This window comes from Chrysochloris asiatica, unplaced genomic scaffold (assembly GCF_000296735.1).
Source record: "Chrysochloris asiatica unplaced genomic scaffold, ChrAsi1.0 scaffold00015, whole genome shotgun sequence".
Taxonomy (NCBI): domain Eukaryota; kingdom Metazoa; phylum Chordata; class Mammalia; order Afrosoricida; family Chrysochloridae; genus Chrysochloris; species Chrysochloris asiatica.
The window spans coordinates 5187904-5195676 of record NW_006408533.1 but is presented as its reverse complement, the minus strand read 5'-3'; positions in this window follow the sequence as shown (position 1 = coordinate 5195676).

Below are 7773 nucleotides of genomic sequence, written 5' to 3'. Positions count from 1 at the left end.
CGGAAAAGCTGGTAGTTTCGAACTGCTGACCTTGTGGTTCGCAGCCCGATTTGTACCCACTATGCTACCAGAGCTTCTTACCTATTTATTTTTATTTTAAATTCAAATTCCCTTTGCAAAATGTAATTTCAGTGCAAGTATTTCAAAGTGGGACAGCCTGGTTGATAAATAAAGCTGTTCTCTCAAAGTACGGGGAGAAAGGTACGAAGGAAGGAGAGAGGAAGCCAGGTAGGGGAGGAAATAAGGAAAGAAATGGAAAGAGAAAAAATAAGGAAATGTGGCATCTTTCTAGAAATAAATAATATGAGGTGAATAAAAAAGGTGAGGTACTAATTAGCTATAAAACAAAAAAAGTGCAATTATGATTTAATAGTACTCTTATAGAATACTTTAAAAGATGTAACAAAATATAAAATGGGAGCACTTATGAATCACCTCCTCCTACCACGTTCCATTAACAGGAGATTTAAAACTATATTAAAGTGAAGTTAGATCAGGTTCACCTCTAATGAGCCGGAAGCACTGATCATCCTCCATTGCATATAAAAAACCACAAAGCATGGTAAACAACAAAATATTGATAAAGACTTATATATTAGGGACTACATCACATTATTTTTCTCATATACAGCAGGGCTCACTATGAATCTGAATGAACTCACTGCACCTAACCACAATAATTTAAAACATTCCACAGAGTGGAAAGATATATGCATTTGGATGTTAATTGCAGCCACCCACCCTTACACCATCAAAACAATGCATATTACAAAAATGAGCATCAGTAGAAAAATGGTAAAATAAATCATGATGCATCTGTACAATAGAATATGTGGGGGTCTCAACAAGTTCATGGAAAAAATTCTTTATCTTTTAATTCCATCTTTCCATGAAACTTTTTTAAGTCCTCTTGTATAGTTTTTTTTTTTTTTTTTGCTTTACAAGAAACAAGTGTATATATAATACATATGGGAAAAAGAGATTTATTGACATATACAAAATATAAGAATATAGGCAAGACTCGGAGGAAATACACAACATATTTATCTATGGCTACTCAGAAACCCCATGTAGGGTCACGATGAGTCGGTACTGACTCGATGGCATTTAGCAACAACAACTTCTGACAAAGATTGAAGTCAGAAGATGAGGGATAGTTTTTATTTATTTACACAATTCTCATTTTAAAGGACTGATACTATCTTATTTGTGAATGCTTAGTTTCTTCCTCATATTGAAAAATGTAAAGACATTTTTTTATAATAATCCTGTGTGTACCCTGGGTGGGAAGCACAGGTTTTAATATCTCAAAAGTTCCTAGGACTTGAAGAATTATGGGGGCAATGTTGTTGTTGTTGTTGTTCTTGCTGTTAGGTGCTGTCTACCTGGTACCAACTCATAGCAACCTTATGCACTACAGAACAAAACGCTGTTCAGTCCTGCGCCAGCCTCACAATCTTGAGCATGAACCCAAGGCTTCTGTCACTGTGCCAATCCACCTCGATGGGGGTCTTCCTCCTTTTCACTGACCCTCCACTTTACCAAATACAATGCCCTTCTATAGGGACTGGTCCCTCCTGATAATAAGCCCTAAATATGAGAGATGAAGTCTCTCCATCCTGATTTCTAAGGAGATTTGTTTGTTGTTTGGCAGCCTATGGTGCTTTCAATATTCTCCTCCAATACCATAATTTAAATGCATTAATTTTTCTACAGTCTTCTGTATTCATTCTCCAACTTTCACATGCATATGAGGTTATTGAAAATACCATGGACTGGATCAGGCATACCTTAGTCTTTAAACTGACATCTTTGCTCTTAAACACTATAAAAAGGTCTTCTGCAATAGATTTGCCTAATGCCATCCATCATTTGATTTCTTGACTGCTGCTTCCATGAGTGCTGATGGTTGATACAAGCAACTTCAATCTTTTCTCCATTTATCTTGATGCTATTTATTGGTCCAGTGGTGAGGATTTTTTTGTTTGTTTGTTTTCTTTATGTTGAGGTACAATCCATACCAAAGGCTGTGAATACCTGTGCTTTATTGACTATGAAAAGGCTTTCAATTTTGTGGATCATGACAGGCTATGAGAGAATGAGCATTCTGGAAAACTTAATTGTGCTCATGAGGAACCTGTACATAGACCAAGAGGCAGTTGTTTGAACAGAACAAGGTTTAAACAGAACTAATGGTTTAAAATTAGGAAAGGTGTTCCTAAAAGCGAAGAGTACTAGAAATACTTACTGATAAAGATCAAAAGCCGCAACCTTTAGTTGGGTTTCACCTCAGTGAAAGCAAAAAAAAAAAAAAAAAATGGGAGCAATATGTCTGAAGTATGAAGCCGTACGACTTCTAAGGAGCATTCTGGCTGTACTTCTTCCAACACAGACTTATTTGTTCTTTTGGCAGCCCTTAGTACTTTTAGGGTTCCCTTATTAGATTTGCAAGCCTCAGTAGAAGGAGATGCAAGACTTTATGGCTGTACCCAATCTCCCAGGACCTCCAGGAAGAGAAGTTGCTAAAGACAAGTTTTGGAGTTCGTGACCGTGTCAGGTTAAAACACCTGCCATGTCAGTTTCAGAATTGAGAAATAGAAAATCAGTTTGCATCTCCTTTCCAAGACAGTATCGCATAGAGGAGTATTAGAAATTTGTCAAAAACATCTTGGAAAGGCTACATTGCTTCTTAGATTAAAATTTGTGGATTTCATAGGTAGATTTCTAAGAACACTCTAGAAAAAGGTAAGAGAAACTGTATACATGAATTTTAATAACATTTTACCTTGCCTTTGGAGATGATTGGAAAGTTATGTGTCATATGTCACAATATGTGGTGAAAAACAAAATCTTTGATCTTCATAAGGAATCATTTGGAAACAAGGAAAGTCTGAGAAGGTGCTTTTAATAAAACACCCCCCCTCCAATTTTCAGATAACAAAATAACTTCTGTATGTTTAACATCCTTGAGATGAAGTATTGTGATGGTTGTGTGTTGCATTCATCAGTAGCCAGGGGTGTTGTTTCATAGTTTTTTTCATAAACCAACTGTGATTTAATATTTCCATTATAAAGAGTCAATGTGGAATTAGCTAATTTTCTCTACAGGCAGTACATCATTTATTTGTTCAATGATTATCTATCGCAGGCTTATCTATGATGCACCAGGAACTCAAACATGTGAAAGTCCTTTGGAAAGCACTAAGTTTTTCAGTCTGAGCAACCATTTCCCAGTCAGTTGATTCCTTACACCAGTTATGGGCTACTCTTGAAAAAAAAAAAAAAGAAGAATCTGATAAAGGTCACAGAAGAGATAAAGAAATCTCAGCCACTTCCACCTTTTTAAAGAGGATTATATTTTGTTCTCCATTGTACTTACACTAACTGGCAAAAAAGAATAAGCTAAGTGACCTAAACAGTGAGGAATGTTGGTTAGGCAGCACCACCTAATGGTTGCTGGACAGAACCTGTATTCTTTACCTTGGTTACATTACATGGGCAGCTGAATCACCTTTTCATTGACGTGTGTTTTTGACACAGGCAGAAGAAGCCATTATACTATTATCTTGTCATGGTCAAAAGAGCCACTTTACATGTTCCACCTCCTTAAATTCTGATAGAAATGCAGCTACTTATTTAGAATAAGGTTTATTTTGCATCAAGGATAATCACTTATCCTACCCAAAGCTTATAAATTCATGGAACTACAACTAATAAGACAGCATCTTGTGCTCTGTTTAAAAACAACTTTTTGATTCCTACTACAGCCAAAGAAAGAGTAAGTGTAGAAACTTGATAGGCTAAACCTTGTCATAACTTAGCCGATGTTTGAAAAACAGCTTCAGAGGAAATTGAGCAGATTCTACTTCTGAAGATTCACTTCAAAGAACACAGTGATTGAGAAGAGAGGTAATGTTCCCTTCCTTCTCATTGTTTAATATAAATCTAGAAGAAATGCTTTCTTCAATTCTTCCTACTGTAATCACAAATAATTATTATACAGAAATAGTAATGTATACTTGGGTGCCAAAAAAAGTAAAAAGGAGTATTATTCATTGGACTATGCCATGAAAAATTCCTATTTCTTCAATTCCACATTTTTTTTTCTGAAAATAATAGTAATAATGACAAAACTTCATAAACAGATTCCACTTCTCCCATCATCTCATTGCTACTGAATCTAGTGTCTGTTTTCAATACTCTGATCTCTCCCTCCTCACTGAATCCCCTGACACTCTGGCTTCATTTTCTGAGCCATACTTTCATTAGGATCCTGGTTTTCTTAAGCCCATTCATGCACTTCCTTATCCTTCTTTCCAGTTTTTAATATCACATTATTCCAGTCCGCCATTTTGCTTTTGATCACCATTTTAAATGCTGAGCATTGGTAGAAGAAAAAGAAAGTTACACAACTGAACATTTACATCTGTGACATGTTCATTCTATCCATTTCCACCTTGCTTCAGCCACTGAAAACTTCTGTCATTTGATTCTATTGAAATTCTCTTCATAACTCTTCCAATTCTTTCACACCTTTCTCAAACTCCAGCTATACCATAGTCAGATACCTTGGTGTTACTTCACTGAGATGATGTTGTTTTGTTGATGCTGTTGTGTGCCACAGAGTCGGTTCTCACACATAATGGCCATCTAAGTCAGAGTAGAACTTGCCTATATAAATTCCTCGACTGCAGTCTTTGCAAGAACAAATAAATATCCAGGTCTTTTCTCCTGTGGAGATGATGGTGGGTTTGAGCCACTAACCTTTTGGTTAAATAACAAAGTACTTAAACTTCAAGGCTCCATACTGAGATGATACAACCCAGTCATTGACACGATTCCAACTCACAGTGACCCCATAGAACAGAGTAGAATTGCTTTATAGGGTTTCTGAGACTGCAAATCTTTATGGAAGCAGACTGCCTCATCTTTTTCTCATAGCATTCTATGAACCACCAACCTTTCCATTACCAGTTCAATGCCTAACCCACTGCACCACCAAGAATCTTTACTGAAATGATAAATCAAACCACCAAACATACTGCTATCAAGTAGATTACAACTCCTAGTGGCCCTACATAATCTTGGAGATGTTGTATATGGACATATTATATATATCCCAAAGCACAGGGAAGGGTGGAAACATTTCCAAGACTGCAAGTCTCAATGGGAGCAGATGGCCTCATCTTTCTTGTGATCAACAGCCCAATGCTTGACTCACTGCACCACAGATGGCTTTAAATGTGAACTGCCACAGTTAGCTTCTTGGAGATTTCAATTTTTCCCTACTTCCCATCATTGTTATTTTTATTTCTTTATTCCTAGTCAATCAGAAAGATCCCTGGTAGTGTAATGGATTATGGGCTGAGCTGCTAACTGCAAGTCCACGAGTTTGAATCTACCAGTCACTCCGTGTGAGAAAGATGAGGTTTTCTACTTCCATAAAGATTTACAGCTTGTATAGTGTTTCCTAAGAGTGGTTGCTGAGCTTTAATCATATTTTGGTCCCCTGATACCACCATACTTAGTCCTCGAGTGTGTTACTTCCATATAAAACTCAAACCCAAGAAAGAAAAGAGCAATCTGAAGCTTGCCTTGTTTTTCTTTACTCACCTAACAGAGATGGATTGCAAGTTTGAAAAATGCCAACACCTAAGGAAAAATTCAACTTGAAAGTACAAAGAAAATATAAGAGGCATAATAAATACAGTTAATCCTATAAAGTACATGTTTCTGATCTTAAAATACCTTAGTGGCTCCCCCAGCTCACCTTCCATCCTCTCGACTGCTTTGGGATATATATGTTGTTGTTGTTGTTAAGTGCCGTCGAGTTGGTTTCGATCCATAGCGACCCTGAATAGGGTTTCCGAGGCTGTAAATCTTTACGGGAGCAGATCGCCTCATCTTTCTCCCACGGAGCAGCTGGTAGTTTCGAACTGCTGACCTTCTGGTTTGCAGCCCAATTCGTAACCACTATGCTACCAGAGCTCCTTTTGGGATATATATAAGATGTCCATATACAACATCTCTGAGACCATTGTGCTTGTGGTCCATTTCCAGGCTGATCAGACCAACAAAAGGCAGGATGGTTTCCCATTGGTGGGGCAGTGAATTTGCTTAATATGTCTCTTCTAGCCTGGGTCTTTGTGACTCCCACCCAATGGCTGAGTTGCCATTGCTGCTGTTGCTGTTAAGTGCCATTGAGTCAGTTCTGACCCATAGCACCATGTATAGGGCTTCCAAGAAGCGCCTGGTGGATTTGAACTGCCAGTCTTGGAATTAGCAGTCCAGTGTTTATCCTAAAGCACCATACCAGGACTCCTAATGATTTGGTGGGAGCATGCAAATAGGGTGCACAGAACTCTAATGTTGGAATTGCCTAGTTTTGACATTCCTTGGTTTAAAATGAGTCACCTCAGAAGCAGGAACAGAGGATCCCAGAACCACCCAAAAAGAAGTGCCATAAGTGGAATATGAGAGCTCCATTTGGAAAAGCTACTTGGAGTCCTGGAGTGGCACTATGGGTTAATGCGCCAGACTGCAAAGCCATTTGAACTGCAAGGTTGGTGGTTCAAGCTCACCAGCTGCTCCTCGGAAAGCCTATACAGGGTTGTTATGGGTCAGAACTGACTCGATGGCACTTAACAACAACAACTTGGAAAAGCAGCAGCAGTAAAGGCAGTGGCACAGGCAGAGCCATGGAGAGACAGAGCATCTATGAACTTCCTGGCCCATGGGCCAAGTAAAGCTGAGTGCCGACCAGCAGGGATCTGGCTTGCAGAATGGGCCCTTGAACATTTACAGACTAACTGAAAGACAAGCAAGGGCAGAGGCTGAAGGGCCACACTGCTGAGAGACTGAAGACAAGAGTAAGACAGGTCAATAGTGTGGCAGAGATGGGGCCTTCCTGACTGGAGTACTGCTGCATTTTAAGTTGTTTCCACTCCTGAATCGCCCCATGTTCACTTCATTAACAAAACCCATTGGTTGGTTGGTTATGTGCCATGGAGTCAGTTCTGACTCACGGTGATCCTATATAGGGTTTCTGAGGCTATAATCTTTACAGGAGCAGGAAGCCACATCTTTTTCCCATGGAACAACTGGTAGTTTCAAACTGCTAACCTTGAGGTCTGTCAGTTTGTCGTACTGTGGTGTCTTGTGAGTTGCTGTGATACTGAGAGCTATGCCACCGGTATTTTAAATATCAGCAGGGTCACCCATGGTGGACAGGTTTCAGATGAGCTTCCAGACAAAGACAGACTAGGAAGAAGGAGTGACAAACTACTTCCAAATATTTAGTCACTGAAAACCTTATGAATAGCAGAGAAACACTGTCAGAGATAGTGCAGGAAAATAAGCCCCTCAGGTTGGAAAGCACTCAAAATGCGATTGGAGAAGAGTTGCTCCCTCAGAGTAGAGTTGACCGTGGTGACACGGATGGAGTAAAGTCTATGGGAGAAAAGACCATGGGGCCTTCATTTGCTGATGGGGCACACCTCAAAATGAAGAGAAACAGCTATAGACATCCATTGAAAATCGGAACATGGAATGTACAAAGTATGAATCTGGGAAAATTGGAAATTGTCAAAAATGAAATGGAACGCATAAACATCGATATCTTAGGCATTAGTGAGCTGAAATGGACTGGAATTGGCCATTTTAAATCTGACAACCACATGGTTTATTTACTATGCAGGGAATGACAGATTGAAAAGGAATGGTGTTGTATTCATTGTCAAAAAGAACATATCTAGATCAGTCATGAGATACAAT